The 18,916-nt window shown below is 37.2% G+C and overlaps 1 pseudogene across 1 annotated transcript; it reads left to right on the plus strand.

Annotated features, from left to right (window-relative positions):
- Positions 1 to 901: 901 nt before the first annotated feature.
- On the plus strand, positions 902 to 2,460 carry LOC309807045 (lysine-rich nucleolar protein 1-like; annotated as a pseudogene). The gene has a single exon. The product of its transcript is annotated as a lysine-rich nucleolar protein 1-like (transcript).
- The last annotated feature ends 16,456 nt before the right edge of the window (positions 2,461 to 18,916 follow it).

Consider the following 18,916-nt stretch of genomic DNA (forward strand, 5'->3'; position numbering starts at 1 on the left):
TGGATAGTATGCTCAGTGAGGCTCACATCACATATGTTTGATTCACAATGTTCTCTCAATAATAGCAGAATCCCTATTATATAATAAGCCCTCAATATATATTTGTGAAATGAAGAATAAACACTAAATTTTAATAATGTGCCAATAAAATTAATCAATTGACCAAAGATAAATTATAATATTCTTTATAGGATACCTCCTCTCATTTGAACCCAGATATAAGCTTTAGCAGAGATTCAGAGAATCCCCATTGCTAGTCCTCACCAGTATTAAAATGGCATAAATAAAAAGGATTGCTCATGATAAATAAGGGTTCAGAAAATGAATACTGTCATAATACTTTATATGTGCATACATACATACTTATATGTCACTATAATATGACATTATTTTAAAAGAAATAATATAAAATTATTAAGGATTTGTGGTTAAAATTAGGTGGCTCATGACTTGATGTCTAACTTAGAGAGTTATTATGCAGTGATTACTAGTAGAGATAAGGCAATGATATTATGTTTATTATGATAATATAATTTTCTCTTTGGTGGTTTATTAAGTGTAAATTAGTACAAATTAACCTTGGGAACCTCATTCTTTCTTATTACTTTATTTGAAATATCAGTTATCACTAATCTACATTGAAATTGCTCTGTCTTCCAAATAGCCTACACGGTTAAAAGTAGACTGATCAGTGCTAGTCAGAAAAGAAGAAACATAACTACTGATTATTCCAAATAGTTCATTATTCAGATAAAATTGGCTCTGAGTGACATAAGTAAGGATATTTCCATATATATAAAAATGAGAATATAATTGAATGTCATTCATTGAGATAAAAAATTATTGGTGGTTACAGCGGAGTGGGCTCTCACATGGAGGCAGGGAAGTTTGGCCTTTGGGAATGATCACTAAAACTCACAAAGGAGACCTGGGCCTTGGGCTCCCAGAGAAAAAGAAGAAGAAAAAGAAGGTGGCTAAAGAACCAGAGACTCAATACTCGATTTTAAACAATGACAAGTATTTTGCAGAGATTTGTCCCACAAGAGCCACATCACCCTCGAAGAATATGGTCCAAGAGCAGGCACCCAAAATGCCTCTCATGAAGAGAGGGTCACAGCACCGTCTGTGAGGAGCCCTTAGACCCTGAGACCATGTTACATGCCAGATGGATTGAGCCATCACCCAGCCCCACGAAGCAGGCACTTGGTCCATCTGAGTCCCTCGGTAGGGAAAAGAAGAAGAAGAGAAAGTCCGTGTCCCCTGGCTCAAGGGTGAAGACCTCCGCAGACCCCAGGCAGGGCGAGGAGGTGACCAGAGTTGGCAAGAATCTCAAAAAACACAAGAAGGAGAAGGTGCAGGAAGCTACAGCCTTCTCATCCAGGGACCCTTGGTTATTTGAAGCCAGGGATGCTTTGTACACTTGCTCAGTTGGGAAACGTGGCATCCCTGAGCAGGCAGCCTCAGGACAGAAACGGAAGCAGGGGAGCCCCAGGAAACACAACATGAAGATGAAGAAGAAAAAGAAAATCCACCAGGAGGGAGATATCCCCCTAGGGCACCCTGAGCTCTCCAGGTCTGTGGAGAGCAGCCATAGGAAAGGAAGCAAAAAGAAGTCAGTCAAAGTTGAAGCTCCAGAATACATCCCAATAGGAGATGACCCCAAGGCCCCTGTGAAGAAGAAAATGGAGTCCAAGAAAAAGGCAGAGCAGGCAGACACTGAGTTGCCAGCTCTGAAGAGGAAGAAGAAGAGGCAGGAGAACCTTGGGAGGAGGAGCGCAACACGGACTTGGAGGTAGTGTTGGAAAAGAAGGGCAACATGGGCGAGGCACACATAGACCGGGTGAGGCGAAAGGCCTTGCAAGAAGAGCTCGATCGTGAGTCGGGGAGGACGGAAGCTTCTGACACCAGGAAGCAGATAGGAACTCAGTTTGGCCAATGGGATACTGCTGGCTTTGAAACTGAAATTTCTCATACTCATGGGTGGCTTTAAAAATCTGTCCCCTTCATTCAGTCGCCCCCCTAACATGGTTGGCAGGCCCAACATGGCCCTCAGCAAGAAGGTGGCCGACACCCTGCAGCAGAATCTGCAGCAGGACTACGACCGGGCCATGAGCTGGAAGTACAAGCAGAGGGCCGGCCTTGGCTTCTCCATGGCTCTGGACAAAATCTTTTATATTGACAGGAACGAATCCAAGTCAATCAATTTTGAAGATTAAACTCTCCTGTCTTGGGCTTCCCTGGTGGCGCAGTGGTTGAGAGTCTGCTTGCCGATGCAGGGGACACGGGTTCGTGTCCCAGTCTGGGAAGATCCCACATGCCGCGGAGCGGCTGGGCCCGTGAGCCATGGCCGCTGAGCCTGCGTGTCCGGGCTCCACAACGGGAGAAGCCACGACAGTGAGAGGCCCGCGTACCGCAAAAAAAAAAAAAAAAAAAAAAAAAAATCCCAAAAAACTCTCCTGTCTTGTCCCACCAAACGGCCAACATTGCTTTTATTGTTCTGTTATGCAGATGAAAGCCATAGGACAGTTGTCTCGAATCGAATTCCTGCAGAGATAAAGGACAACTATGTTGATGTGCTTGGACAAAGTGCAGTGAGGGCAGCTCGTTTCAGGAACCAGGAGAATATGTGAGTGGCTGAAACCTACTGGTTTCTGTGTGAAGCTTCCGTCCCTGTTGAAGACAGTGAGTATCAATAGCAATAGCTCACCTTGTCTAGTGCTTACTATGTGCCAGGCACATATGTGTCTCCCTTGCATTAATGTATTTCATCTTTATGATTCTGAAACAGGTGCTATTATTATCCCCATCTTCTAGATGAGGAAACTGAAGTTCAGGGATGAAGTAATAACATTGCCTGGGGTCACCCAGCCAGTAAGTGCCAAGTGTACTTTTGTGCCCCAAGACCGATGTCACTGTTCACCACACTGAATGTCTTCTCTAGGGAATTTCACCCAGAATACTCATAGAGGATTAAAATGTCTCAAATGAAGAAACAGAAGCTGTTTACATGCCTAAATCTCAAACAAGAAGCAGGATTAATGTAAACAGGGAAAAGCAAGCTCATTTTCCCTCCCCCTTCTTAGAGTAGCCACAGGCAAAGAGGCGTCTGGATTGCCACCAAGCAGATGCGGCTGAGCTTCCTCTGCTGCTGGGAAATGTGTTTCTAAGCGCATCTTGCCTTTTGCGTCTGCCATCCTTCCATCCCCAGTGGCAAGCTTGCATTTAATCTTCCTGCTTTAACTGGATTCTGAACAGGCGTTTTAGAGAGCAGTTGGTTAGTCCTCCATGTGAACCAATGGCACATGAATTCCCAGGGATGTGTTTATTGGATTCTTTTCAATCGCGAGGAAGAGAATCCCAGACAACTTCCCTGGAGGAGGTCGAATGCCAGGAGGCACAGACGTGGGGATGACAGGGTGTCGCCTCATCAGCCTGGGAACAGTGTTTCCAAGCCTTGATGCTACAGTCAGCCTCACAAAGCTCCAGGTATAGCCACCCGAGTGACATGTCACCACCTTCTCCATATTCACCTAGCATTTTGCTTCCCAAAATATAACTTCCTATTGGGCCTTTTTCACACCACTTGGCTTGAGCTCCTGCTACAGACATCCTGTCTCAGGCAGGCCTGGACAGCCAGGAAATTCAGTCTCTCACGTGGCAGGGAGTCCTGTCCTGTCATAGGGGTTGATTCAGCTTCCCATGAAGGAAACGAATGTTTCCTCTCTGCTCCATCATCCTCAGTGTTGGCTCCATCAGGCGGGTGGAAAGATGTTTGTAGCAGTTCCAGGCAGCGTATCAAGACACTAGACAATTACAGAGGAAGAAGAAAAACCTTCTTGTGGTTCAAGGAAACTTCCAGAAGCCCTTTTGTCATAACTCACTGCCCAGCAGTGGGTCACATACCCATTCTTGAGCCAGCCCCTGGCATGTAGAGGGAGACTCTCAGGCCAGTCAGGAAGGAAGACTGAGGTTTGGATGCTGATAAGATGAACACGGGTCCACTACTGCTCCGTGGGGCAGAGGTGAGACAGGCCTGCCTGGGCCCTGACCAACAAGCATCGGCCAGGTCTAGAGTCCTACAAGTCTGTGTTAGCAGTGATTCAGGTGGGCCACTTCCCTCAGAAGGTGAACTTGGCCTTTCACGGATTCAACCTTGAGATGCATAACGGAAGAGGCCTACAAGGTAAGATTCTGCATTTGAGTTAGCTCTTCAGGGCACATCCCCTTCCGACAGGGGAATAAATCTTTCCCAGTCTTGATCCACCCTACAGGAACTTGCCCAGTGTAAAAAGAACCAACCACTGCTTCTCTAATAGTTTTTATCTTGCTGAGAGATCACACTACAGTTTGGGCCGGCTCGGCTGTCAGGAAGGATTGTGCTCAGCCATCTACTGGGTGCTTCCGGAGAGTGGCTGAGCGATTGTCCCTGATCTATCGCCACAGTGGTAGCTCTCATTAAGGTGTGGTGGTCAGGCCTTTCCCCTCTTGCTGTTCAGTATCTTCAGTCTCTGTGTGATAGGATTTGACTTTCTAGCTCAGTGTGGCTGTATGAGTTCCACTTGGCTTGGGAAGGTTTATTGAAGTCTGTTCCTAAAGCAGGGTCTAAGCAGAGAAGGCTGGGCAACCAAGATGGCAAGATGCCAAGTGTCCTCAGATTGAACTTAGCCTTGTCTCGGCTGCTCTCATAGGTGCAGACCACTGTTGCTCTAGTGACAGCTCCTGCCCTGCAGTTAGCTGGGCCTCCGTCCTTTTGTAAATTAAACAACATTAAGAATCTGCCTGCCAATGCAGGGGACACAGTTCTGAGCCCTGGTCTAGGAAGATTCCACACGCCACAGAGCAACTAAGCCCTTGCACCACAACTATTGAGCCTGCGCTCTAGAGCCCGCGAGCCACAACTACTGAAGCATGAGCACGTAGAGCCTGTGTTCCGCGACAAGAGAAGCGACAGCAATGAGAAGCCCGCGCACTGCAACGAAGAGTAACCCCCGCTCGCTGCAACTAGAGAAACCCCACACGCAGCAACAAAGAACCAGCGCAGCCAAAAATAAGTAAATAATTACATACATACATACATAAATTTATTTAAAAAAAAAGGAAATGAGAGTTTAAAAAACTGCATAAGATTCTGATTCTTATATATATATATATATATATATATATATATATATATTTTTTTTTTTTTTTTTTTTTTTTTTTTTTTTTTTTTTTGCGGTACGCGGGCCTCTCACTGTTGTGGCCTCTCCCGTTGCGGAGCACAGGCTCTGGACATGCAGGCTCAGCGGCCATGGCTCACGGACCCAGCTGCTTCGTGGCATGTGGGATCTTCCTGGACCGCGGCACGAACCCGCGTCCCCTGCATCGGCAGTCAGACTCTCAACCACTGCGCCACCAGGGAAGCCCTCTGATTCTTATCTTTAATAAGGGAAAAGCAAGAGTCTCTACTTCCTAAGGTCCTTCTTAAAGTTATTCAATACAAATTATTACTTGAAATAATGTTTTAAATTATTAAAAATACTCATGTAATCTCTGAATCCAAACAATCTAGAAACATGTAAAATATATTTGCTCTTTCAGTCTATAGAATGAATGTGTTTGATATGTGAAAAGTAATTTATGAATCAAATAGTATATGTGTTAAATCAGACCCTCACTTAATCAAGTATGTGGATCTTAAGTTAATTAAGAAACAGATTCCTTAAGTCCCCTTGCAGATTGCATTTAAGAGAGTGCTTCACACACTCAAACACAAAGACAATGAAGGGGAACAGAATAGAGCTCTCCAGAATATGCCACTTTGGCATGTAGATTATTTCAAGCTGAAGACAATTTGGGCCCAGCAGACTCAGGAAAACTTTTACCTCTATCTTAACTGCCTAAAAGAATTTTGATGGGGCCTAGCCCAGAGACAAAACTATTACCAGAGATAACTTTTTTATCTGAAAGAATTACCTGCATGGCCAGGCAAACATCTGATTACCAAATATCTGCTCTTCTTACTGTCCTTTTTTTATTTTTTAACTTTTTATTTTATATTGGAATATAGTTGAATAACAATGTTGTGTTAGTTTCAGGTGTACAGCAAAGTGTTTCAGTTATATATATATACATGTACCTATTCTTTTTCAAATAATTTTCCCATTTAGATTGTTACATAATACTGAGCAGAGTTCTCTGTCCTATACAGTAGGTCCATGTTAGTTATTCATTTAAAATATAGCAGTGAGCAAACTTATGGCTACCATGGGGGAGAGGTGGGGGGAGGATAGTTAGGGAGTTTGGGATTGACATATACATACTTCTTAGTGTCCTTTGAATTACATTCCTTCCTTTCAAAGCTCTAGGCTCCTATCCCACTACTTAGCTCAGAGTGGCATATAAGCCTTAGTTGCCTGAGTGCCTTTGAGTCTCATATTTTTATGGGGCTCTGAGTGTACAAAATTTGTTTTTCTCCTATTAATCTGTTTTGTCAATTTAATTATTCGACCCACCAAAGAACCTGGAAGGGAAGAAGAAAAAGAAATTTCTGCCTTTACAGCAACACAGTGCTTTTATTTATTGATTGATTGATTGTTCGCTCCAAATTATGAAGTATGAGAAAATGTATAACTGTGAATTAGGCGACTGGTGTTAGACTTGAGAACCCCAGGATGGGATCCTTGGATTTCTCTTATAGGGAATAGAAAGTGAGAGGATGTTCAACAGAAGTATGACATTGGAAACTGAACATATTTACGTCTTTCCTATCTCAGCTTGAATAGGTAAGAGGGTCATTCTTAGGGTCATACTTTAGATAAAAACTAGTAATGGCCTGAGTTTGAGAAGTTGTGTAAGAAAAACAAATGAAGGAAAAATTGCCATAAATACGTCATGAGTGAGATGCAAATTAATGTAAGATCTAATTTCTAATAGAAAATCAGGATATATACTGATTTTCAGCAAAAATATACTCTTTCTGTGCAGCAGTTGTCTGGAAGTGAATAGTAGCTGCCTCCTTTAGAATGGCAAAAATAAATGTTATTTGGCCATAATCCTCACTACTGCCTGTTGCATACCAGATTTTTTTCATTCATTTTTATTATTTTACTTCAATTGTACTAGTTTTCCTGTCCCTTTTGGTGCAAGACTTTGCTGTCCCTGGTTTAAAGACATCCTTGTGGATATTAAAAAAAAAACAAAAAAAAACCCAAAAACCCTCGTGTCAAAGTGACATAATCTGTTCCATATATTCAAAATGGAACTAATGAAATACTCTAAAAGAAATAGTTTATGGGACACAAATGTAGGTTTTCTTAATTATAAGTATATAAACTGTTCACTAACATAGATTTTACATGATACATTAAAATGCTCAACATGTCGGAAGTGCCTACTTTGGAATAGATGCTGGGCTAGATTCCAATCCATAGATATATAAAAGAAATTCTCTGACTTTGATGGTTTTGGGGCTGTAGAAATAAGAAGCTCATGCAAACAAAATATAAGGGCTCAGAGGAGTGTTACAGAAACCGGGTGAGAAGACAGCTTATTATGCATAAATGAGCACGTGGTTTGGGGCAGGGATTTTGGTGAAGATGTTCAAAAAGCAAGGCTTTGTAGAGAAAAGGATACTTAAGCTATATTCAAGACCTGTAATTTTAAAGAACACAAGAAAGAGTAGAGCAATTTGGGCAAAGAGAAAACTAGTGTTTGCGCATGCATTGGTGTTAAACCCACAATGATAAGGTGGTTGTGGTGATATTTATGCCTCACACAGATTAATATCATTGAAAAATAAAATTATCAACTTGCAAACTGTTCTTTATTTACTCTTTAAAATAGCAAGGGTTCTGGTTTTAATGATTATTTTCCCTGAACATTATTTTATGATTCTGATTAATTTTCTTGATCATTTTAAGGATTCTTCAAACCTATTTGCACAAATAACCTTTTTGGAAGAATCAGTAGAAAACACTTGTTAAATAAAAGCCAGATGTCTGAGTCTCTTTCTTTAAGCTTTTTAGAAAAAAAACAACAACATTGTCCTACCTCTCTTCAGAAATTGTTGTCTTTAACTTTGTGGCATAAATAACAAATTTATTTCAATTTTTAATGAGATTCTTATTTAAAATAGAAGACATGGTAGGAGAGAAAAAAACATTTTGTAACATATTTTAAAATCTATTTTACCTTCTTCTGTATTTTGAATATTAATACAAGATTTAGTTTGTAAAGCAATGCATTTTACAGATACACTCTCTCCCAATTTTCTTTTTTCAAGTAAGTCACGGAGGAAAAAACTCAAAACTAAAATGTCTTTTACTAATTTTTTGAACTGTAATTTATTTCTTTTGGTTATATTGAAATTCATTAAAGTAATTCTGCTAGAGGGTTTGGCAGAGCTAACATCATGCTTTAATTTATCCGTGTAAGTTTTTTAAAGAATTTTTCTGTTCTTTGGCTAAGAACTGACATTTTATGTATGATTAAAAGTTAATGAGCTTTAGTTTGGAATGAGAACTGTTGAACATATTGTGTGAAAACAGATTTATGTCATAAAATGTCTCAAATGAAAAAATTGGTGGTGTCATGCTTCTTCTCTTAATGTTTTTATTCTGTTTTCTCTTTAGTACTTGCTCTGGTTCTGGCTCTTGAGATGTGAATACTTAAATTGGATAAATTCAATTACCCCTCAATGCCTCTTTTGTTTTTCAAGAAACTAATTAGAAGTTATTGAGTAAAACACCGTTAGTGGTTTCAAAAGTTATTAGAGCTGTGGAATGTAAAACACTGTTGGACACATAAACCTTCTGACTTCAAATCTATACATGCATATGTTATTCTTTGAAGCAAACATATTTATTATAAGAATGGTAAATATAAATCTAAATACTTCAAGGATTAACTGAGGTGAATCTAAGGATGGAAGTAAGATAAAAAGTTTAGGCAGAAGCAACATTGGAATAATAAGTTCTAGTTACCATTTATAAAATTTGTTGAATTTTTAGTATATATGAGGCACAGTACCAGAGTCTGGGAGTATAATCAAGCATAATTCTTGTACTCATCGAGCATAACATCTAATGGAATAGACTGAGTACAAAAAATATTTTAGTCAACTGGCTCCTCCCTGGTTTTATAATGGAAGCATGAAAGCTCTGTTTCCTTCTTCAGGGAATGGATACATTAAAATGCCTACAAAAGACACAGGTCTCAGGAACCAAGACCAGCATAGAGATGTTTTAAAGGTTAGGCATTTGTGACACATATAAAAGATGTTAAATCTCCCCTTGTCTAAGGGAGCCCAGACCTCTAAAACACTAAATCCTAGCTCTGGTGTGTTTTTTAAAATAATTTTTTGAAGTTGTCTTCCTGTGGAGATAAATACTATATTATTAATTTACTTATTAATGTATCATAATTGTCATTTTTTATAGATATATAAAGTAAATGTGTAGAGAATGATTAAACTATATAAAGAGAAAGAAACCTAATCCAGGTTGAAGTGATAATGAAGCTTCCTGATGAAGTGCTATTTAATGTAAATCTTACAGAATTAAGGAGAATTTGCTTAGTACTGAATACGAAGAAGACATGTCAAGAGGAAATTAACCTTAGAGAAGATCCTGAGTAAAATGAAATATTGTGCTTTGGAAGGACTGATAGAAGACCATAGACTATATTGATAGAAAGAGAACGGATTGGGGAAATAGGCAGAAGAGAGATGGCAAGCCAGTATGTCCGTGTGTGTGTGTGTGTGTGTGTGTGTGTGTGTAAACATTTATGTATATTTAAAAATAGGAAAAGGAAGCTGCTAAAAGATTTTAGGCACTGGCGTGAGATGATCACATTTACATTTTGAACAGATCTCCTGCTTGCTGTTTGAGGAATGGATTAGAAGGGTTTACAAAAGATGTGGGGACATTAGAAAGGAAGCCAAAACTGTCAATGATAGTCTCAGCCTGAAGAGAAATAGACGGATTTGAAAAAATACATTTAGAAAGTAAAAATGATAGATTTTGATGATGGTTGTGTATAGGAGACAGAGGGAGGCCACTGTCAAGGATTTTACTTATAAATCAAATAAAGAATAGACCTTCTGTAATATAACCTAGGGGGAAAACAGTCCCATTGTAAATTTTGCCTAACATAGGCATATCTCACTTTGACAAAAAAATCAAATCAAGTAAGCCTCAAAATCAAAACTAGGATGTGGTTCTCAGTCCCTATAATATACTTTAGTTGCTATTAGAAAATGACCTGGTTATGTTGCCTAGTCATAAAATTGAATACACTATTAAAAAAAAATAAGAACTATAGAAAAAATTTCCAATGGGCCCACGCATATACATACACTTCTTTTAGATTCTCTGCTAACAAAGAAACTTTTTCCCAATTTATTGAGGTGGCTTTTCAGCACAAACAAAACAAACCAAAGATAAAAAAAAAACAGTTATAAAGAATTTTTTATTGCATCTCTAGCAAGATGACATAAAGGGATTTTATAATATCCTCTAGTCTAGTCACCTTCCTTCAGGCATGTGCCATATTATTATGTCAATGTCTTATTCATTTCTGCATCCCCAGTGCCCTATGTACTCCTGGTCCCATATGTGTGGACTATCGACTGAAGTCTGTGTGAATATGAAATAACTTGCTTAAGGTCATGAGACTGATGAGAAAAACAAAGAAAAAGAAAATCAGGCTTTTGTCTCCTTTCTCTTAGTGTGATATTCTTTCTGCTGGGCTTACCTCATGTCTTGAAACCAACTTGATTTTCCCTCCCCAGTCAGCCAACACTTATTGCTATAGACAGGTCCCTGGGACCTCAGGTTATTCAGAAACTACTTCTTGGAATGATAGCTTGGTCCCTGTTTGCCATATTGAAAACTGGTTCTTCATCTCTTCTGGTCTTCTTTTTGCCTCATCTAACCAATACCTCATTTGTACTCCTAGGAATCTGAAGATTAACTAGTGTTTTATAGTTACAAGGTCTTGAAAGTTTAATATAAATACTATTCTTTCTTTCAGTAGCTATTTGCCCCCTGCTCCTCAGATGAGCCCACAGTCTGATTTAGCCCAATTTACAAATGGCTCCTCCTGGCATGAGCTAATGTGTTCAGCTGGGCCCCTCCCTCTACCACACTTTGGCCCCTGTCTCAGAAATGGAAAATCTATTACTGCCCAGAACATTTTGAAGCAGAATATTAGAATACTGATGACAATTGGATTAAGAACCACCTGAATAAAAGAATAAAGAAAAAAAATTCTTTTATAGACTTGAAGTACAACATATTTAGGTTAGAATCTATAGCATACCTCATCCAGTTTATGAAGTGTGCAATATGTAGTGATTCCCACTCTTTCAGGAAACAAGGATATTCTTTTTTGTAGACTGCCTTCTTCCTCTCTAAGAACTTTCTTACAAACCCAGAACTTGTTTTGGAATCTCTTTTTGTTTTTGGTTGCTAATTAATACCTGCTGAGATCTTAACTGGTAATTCAGATAGAAATTAATGATGCCTGATAATATGACTAATCCAATCCAGGAAGTATTTGCATTTAAAAGAGAAACATTAGATTTTAAAGGAGGAAGTCAAGCATTGGGTTTCTAACCAAATAGGCTGTGATTTTTAGGCAGGGGGAAATTTTATTTATCCATAGATTTTATTTGCACATTTTTAGTCTTAAACTAGACAGGTAAATGTTGTGATTATTGGAGGGCAATGTCAGACTTCCTTAAGGATAGTTCCATAGGTTATGTAAAAATGTTTTCAGAAAGAAACTAAAGTTTGTATACAGAAAGGGGAAATTTCTAAAAAGTTTTTAATGGCTGTTGTATAATAATGTTTCATTTATGAGAGTTTCCTGTAGGGGAAAAGTAAATCCAAAAATAAGGACTTGGAGTATAACAGTTTTCTGTACTACTGGTAGCAATCTTAAATAAAAATATGCAGTTGATGGAAAATAGAATTGCCTCAATTCTAAACTGTTGTTCTGCATATGCTAAATCTTTTAAGGTTATCATAAAATTATATGCCACATTTTCATGTCTCTCCCCCCACCCCGCCCAAAATGAAATGTTTTCAACCAATTCTGTTAGCATATCACAGTTTAAAATAAAAGGCCTGATCACTCTGAACTGGAGTTCAAGCACCTAAACATTAGAGTTATTCACTACCTTTAGTAATGTAAGGAGACTTGATCCAACATAATTTTTCCTTTTCTAAGGTAACATTTCCTATTCCATTCATTAACTGCATTGTCTAGCTCATAAACTCCTCTAAAAGCTGGCACCATTATGCCCAGCCAACATAACTCTTAGTGATCTCAAGCACTTAACAGAACATCCTGAAATCACACCATGCTCACATCCACTCGATGACTTTACGTTGTTTTTCACCACAATGTTCATCACTGCCCCAGTCTTACCTTCTATATAAAAGCTAGGGTTCTAGGTCAGTAATTCTCAACCCAGAAGAAACTGAAACAGGTGAAACCTGAATGATACTTGATAAATAAGTAAATGAAGCCTTCCTCAACTGTTCACTTGCTGCTGACCTGTCCATCCTTGAAGATCTAAAATCTAATTTTATATCTAATGGTATAACTTCTTACAAAATAAGTCTTTCATACCAGTTATCATATCCTGTAATATTTATCTTTATTTTTTGATAGAGGACATGGTTTTAGACTTCTTTTGTATACTCTACATAACCTACCACAATGTTGGATGTTTTTGATAAGTTGTTATTGATCAATATGTAGAATATGGATATGACTTTAAGACATGGGATCCAGTACAATGATCCCCTTTGTGCCTAGTTGTGCACTAAACTGTAAGACAACTTAAGACATATAAAATATGCTCCCTTTACTTATAGAAAATATGTTTAATTGGAAATGTCAAATATATAGAAGATAGAGACTAGTATAAAGTCATTTTATTTTTAGTACTTTCAATTTACTTAGAAAACACTCAGAAATGTTATTATATTTAATTAATAAGATTACTCTAATAAAAATAATTTGAAAATAATTTTACACATTAATACAGAGTTTTTAAAGGTAAGCAACTTTATTAATTTCACAAAGGATTTCTAATTAATTTCAACGAAGTTTTATTTTTCTCTTCTAGAGAGGCTATAATCCTAGAGGGTTAATTTGTGCTAGACTTTTGCTTTAATAGAAATGATCTAAAACTATATATATGTATTTTTTCATTTTCTAGGATTACAATTCTACAATCCCCATTATAGTTTGCCTGAGTAATTAATTACCATCATGGTTAAATACTTTTTTTCTTCCTTATGTCTAATTAGTAATGTTGCAGCAAATTATGATGATTTTTTTCCTTGTTGTGACCTTTATAAATTTAGAAAAACATGGTCAGCATGATTTGTATAATCAAGCTTAGTACACTTGAAAACAGGTATCAATTATCCCCTTAACATTTTTTTTCCTAATCTAAATATATATAAATGACTGTTCAATACTTTTTCTATAGAATCACTTTTTTTTTAATATCTTGATAACTTTCTTACTCCTGTTGAAGTGGAGAAAGCATTACTGAGATGAATACAAAATGTATTAGAAACATTTGTGTTTCTAATATGTTAGAAAACTTATCCAGAGAAAACTTTATATCACATTTCTTTCTACAATATATAAATTTTAGGAAAATGTTTAGAAGCAAACAAAAATCTGACTAATATCCACCAAGTGTCTACTATGCTGAAGACACTATCCTATGTCATGAGACTGCAAGTAAGTTTTAGATGCACTCTTGCTTTTAAAGTATTTGTATTTTGATTATGGTGACATGGCAGACATAATTAAAAAGTAATTAAAAATATAAAAATAACATACAAAGATAGAAAGGAATGAAAGGAAAGAGGGAGGGAAGGAAGGAGTAAGGGGAGAAAAAAAGCTACCAAGGCACTGTAAATTTCATGCCAAATCAATGACCTTGGTAGAAGAGTTAAAACAGTTAAGAGTAAAGAATTTTCATACAGGGAGAATATTAAAATTTTTGTTTGTTTTGTTTTAGATTAGTTATTTGTAAAGCTTTATTATTTTTTTGGGGGGGGCAGTTTTAAGTTCACACCAAAATTAAGGGGAAAGTGCAGAGATGTTCCATACACTCCCTGCATAGCCTTTGCCATTATCAACATCCCTTGCCAGAATGATGACATTTGAAAAAATTGCTGAACTGACATTGACAAATCATAATCATCCAAAGTCCATAGTTTACATCAGCATTCACTCCTGTTGTACAATCAGTGAGTTTGGACAAATTACAATATGTGCCATCATTATTGTATCATAGGGGATATTTTCACTGCCATAAAAATCCTCCGCACTCCACCTGTTCAACCCTCCTCTGCACCTCAGCCCCTGGCAGGTACTAATCTTTTTACTGTCCCCATAGTTTTGCTTTTTCCAGAATGTCACATTTTTACAATCATACTGTATGTAACCTTTTACTCTTGGTCTTTGGCTCCTTTTTTGGAAAAAAGTATTTTATTCAACTATGTATTTTTCTACTTACTTAAGATTCACCTGTTCAGTGAAGCTTTCTTAACTAATGTCTCTCTGACCTCTTGCTAATGCCACTTTCCTATCCCCACTGTGTGCCACCCACATTAGCCCTTCCTCTCATTTAGACACACAAAATTTATTCTGTCCTTAACTCTGCATATGCCCTCACGCATGTCTACAAACCATCTGGTCCAGATCCTCATATCGTTGATCTCTCTTGTCATACAAATTTCTGCTTAGACTTCATCTCCTCAGAATACTTTCCCTGAACTTTCTGTCTAATTTTTCCTGCCTTATTCCTATCAACATTATTATTTTTTTTAATTTTCTGAATGAACAAAAAGAAAGCCACAGTACTATTTTTTAAATTTTATTTTTAAACAAGCTAGGATTGACTTACAGTAAAATTGACTTTTTTCTTTTCTTGTACATTCTATGGGCTTTAATACATGCTTGGATATGTGTACAGACAACTATAATCAAGCTAACAAACTATTCCAAAATCCCCAAAATACTCCCTCGTGCTACTATTCCTTTATAGTCACACTCTCCACCCACTCCAGACCAGGGACATTCACTGATTTGCTCTCCATCACTATAGTTTGATCTCTACAAGAATTTTATATAATGGAATCAAATAGTATGTAATGTTTTGAGGCTGGTTTCTTTCCTCAGCCTTTGAGATTCATCCAAATTTTTATTTATATCAATACATTCCTTTTTATTCATGAGTAGTGTTCCATTGCATAGATATTCCACTGGTTGAATATTATTTATCTTCTGAAGATGTGATTTCATTCAAGTTGATATTACAGTAGTACATCAGTATACTGCATAGTAAGAGCATTGTTGTAAAGAATATTAAATAAGCGACACTCAGCATAAACAAGGCAAATAAGCCATGGCCAGGATTTGGAGTTTAGAAGAGTTGATCCTAAATTGAAGTTAGAGAGGGCCAGGAAATTGATAATATTTAGGATAGTCTTACAGGAATGTGTGACTTTACTTCCAATAGCAATTAATAGAAGATTTATAAGTGTATTAAATGTGGAATGGGTATGCAAGTGTTAAGGAGACTGATAGTTTGTGTATCCTCATAACAATTAATAGAGACTAGACACAAGGGATTTTCTAGTCTTGCATCTCCAGTACCTCTTATAGCAGAGAAAGAAGTTTAGGAAAAGGGAAAAGGGATTTATTGGGAGATTGGAAACTTGGTATGAAAGTGGAAGGAATAGGAACCCAGGGATTTGGTGCAGGTTTCCAGTTACTGGGACTTGGTTACTACAGTCAGGATGGAATCTGTACCAAGGCTAGTTTAATGTTGATTCAATGAATCACCGTCCTGAAGATACTATATTCCCAGCGAGTCAAGTTCAAATTGGTCACTTAGACTAAGAATAAAGCTAAACTTATAGCTGGTATAGACTTCAATGGATGAATAAAATTACCAACAAGAAAAACATTCAAGAAAACATTAAATAAAGAACCACAGGGTGGTAGAACAAAATCAAGCTTTGGAATCCAATAGTAATGCATGTGTCAGAGCATGCATGTGACTGATCAACTATAAGTTATACTGTCTCTGAATCTCAGTATCTTCATTCATAAAAACTGGGTTAAGAATAGATGTAGGCCAGAGCCCTTTCAGGACAAACAATATACTTAATCTATCTTAACAAAATAACAATAAAACAGTGATTATGAGTGGGTGGGGGAGATGAAAATAACCCAGTAAATCATTTGGAGAAGGGAAAGGTATGAAATTCCTTATTATCAAGGAAATGAAAAACCCTTGTGCTATCAGTTGAAATGCTCCTCCTTATTCTTCCTCCTGTCTAATCATTAAAATTGTAGTATACACTTAAAATTTAGATATGTCAGTACAAAAGCAATTCAGAAAAACAAGCTTACCAAATTATGCAATTTTCCTATATTTTCTCTCCCTTTGCATTAAACATGGAAAAGACTAGCTATATGGTGTGACTCTGGACTGAGAATGATTTCTAAAAATAAATATTTTAAAATTAAAAGCATAACTAAAGAACAAAACATATCCAACAGAAATTGAAGGAATTGTACTTTCATAAAGCACAAAATACTTCATAAGTCCCCCTTCCACTACACCACGGTACAATGTTTCAAAAAAAAATTACTTTCACACATGGGCAAATCAAAGAAGCTTGCTGGAGTGCTTTTTAAAAATCTATTTCAAGATAATATGAAAAAAATGGAGTACTTCACTGATTTTTCAGGAAAAATTTTCCGTTGTACCTTTTTTTTTTAAATAGTAATCTCTAATCAGTAATAAAATGTCTTGTGATTAAACTCCACATTTTGTTATAAAACACCCAGTGACACTTCACAAAAATCTATAAATCCCCTTTTCATTATCACTTTGTCAGAAGACATGCATAGAAGTGTTTGGAGTGTGTGTGTCTGTGTGTGTGCATAAGTGAGAGCATGCGTGAGAAAGAGGAAGGAAGCAGGGAGCGAAAGAGAAAAGCAGAAAGTGAGCAAGCTCAGAGAGAAGGAGCTAAAAAGGTATAGGTTGGGGACTTCCCTGGTGGTGCAGTGGTTAAGAATCCGCCTGCCAATGCAGGGGACACGGGTTCGTTCCCTGGTCCAGGAAGATCCCACATGCTTTGGAGCAACTAAGCCTGTCATGTGCCACAACTGCTGAGCCTGTGTGCCACATCTACTGAAGCCCACACACCTAGAGCCTGTGCTCCACAACGAGAAGCCACCGCAATTGGAAGCCAACACACCGCAACGAAGAGTAGCCACCGCTCACTGCAAATAGAGAAAGCCTGCGTGCAGCAGCAAAAAACCCAATGCAGCCATAAATAAATAAATAAATAAATAAATAAATAAATAAATAAATACATTTATTAAAAGAAATAGGTTGGCACAGACAAAAAGAAATATAATTATAAAGAAACATGTTAATCAATTAAGACTTAAGAAACACAATATTAGAAATGAATTCAATACTTTTGATTTTAAGACAATTTGATTAAAATTAAAATTGTAACTGAAATTGTGGAAATAAAATAACTGATTAATGTATAAATCCTCAGTGATGAATTTTAGAGAAAAATATATTTCAGAGATATAGAATACAACTTTATTAATATATTATTTTCAGATTAGTTTATATTGTGAGATGAGTCACATGCCTTCTGTGAAGAAAAATAAAAATATCAATTAGACAAAGGTAAACATTTGCAAAGTGAAAGAGGTTAAATTAAAGACCACAGTATTAGGTCACGTATCTCCTACTTTTCAGTAAAACACTCATGGAGACACAGAAAACTATGCAAGTCCATAAGTATAATACAATTTGACTATCTAAATTTTGCCTAACATAATTCCATACAAGCACTCATGTTTTTTATGTAATAAATTTTTAAGTGCTACTAATTAAAGTGATATGGTTTAAAATTGGGAGAAGAAGAGAAAAAGAAAACTACCCAGGCTTCAGCATATCACTATTCCACTTCATAAGATTTATCGAACGTGAAAAAAAGACCGATATTTTATTCTTACTTGATGAATTCTTTAACTCAAAGACAAAAGAACTATATTGTGAAGAGAACACAGCAGCTGTTTTTTCAAATATCTTCGTTGGTGCTGCTCTGTGTTCAGTGCTATTAAATATAAGAAATGATTCTTTAGTAGCAATTTATTTTACCTTTTAGCCTCCTTCAATACAGTTAACGATTGCTTTCCTCCTTTCTTGAGTTCCTACATATACATACACAAAATTAACCAATTTTCATCTCCTTCTGCTCCTCTTTCAATATAATCTCAAAATGCTTGGGTGCCTTAGTATTGGCTCTAGACTCTCATCTCTTCTGTTTCCTCTCTGTCCAGGGGACAAAACTTCACACTTTGATCCTCACTACCGTTTACAAGCCAATTGCTACGGTATGTGCCAAGTGTCTATTGCAATAATGCTGCAGAAAAGTCAACCACAAAACTCAGTAGGCATTTATTTCTCCCATGCGTGTGCAATTAACTGCAATTCTCCTGGGATCAGTTAGATTCATGTCCAATCTGCATTGTGCAGCCTTGCTTCATGTGCCTTTTCATTCTCCTTGATCTGACAGCTGCTAGGGGTATTGTCCTCTGTTGGAAGATGGCAGAAGTGCAAGGTGACAAACTCAGCCAGGCAAGAATCCACTTATATCATCTTTCTTAATGTTCTATTGGTTACAACAAGGCATGTTGACCAAGTCCAAATCACTGTATTAGGGGTGTTTAATTCATCTACTGTACTAGGTTACATGGAAGAAGAAAGGAGTGAAGAATGACAGCAATCTCTTATACCAGGACTCCCAAATTTATATCTCTACCCCTTTTAGTGAAATCAAAACTCAAATAGCTAACTGTG

Source organism: Mesoplodon mirus, assembly GCF_964341445.2.
Source record: "Mesoplodon mirus genome assembly, chromosome: 6".
Taxonomy (NCBI): domain Eukaryota; kingdom Metazoa; phylum Chordata; class Mammalia; order Artiodactyla; family Ziphiidae; genus Mesoplodon; species Mesoplodon mirus.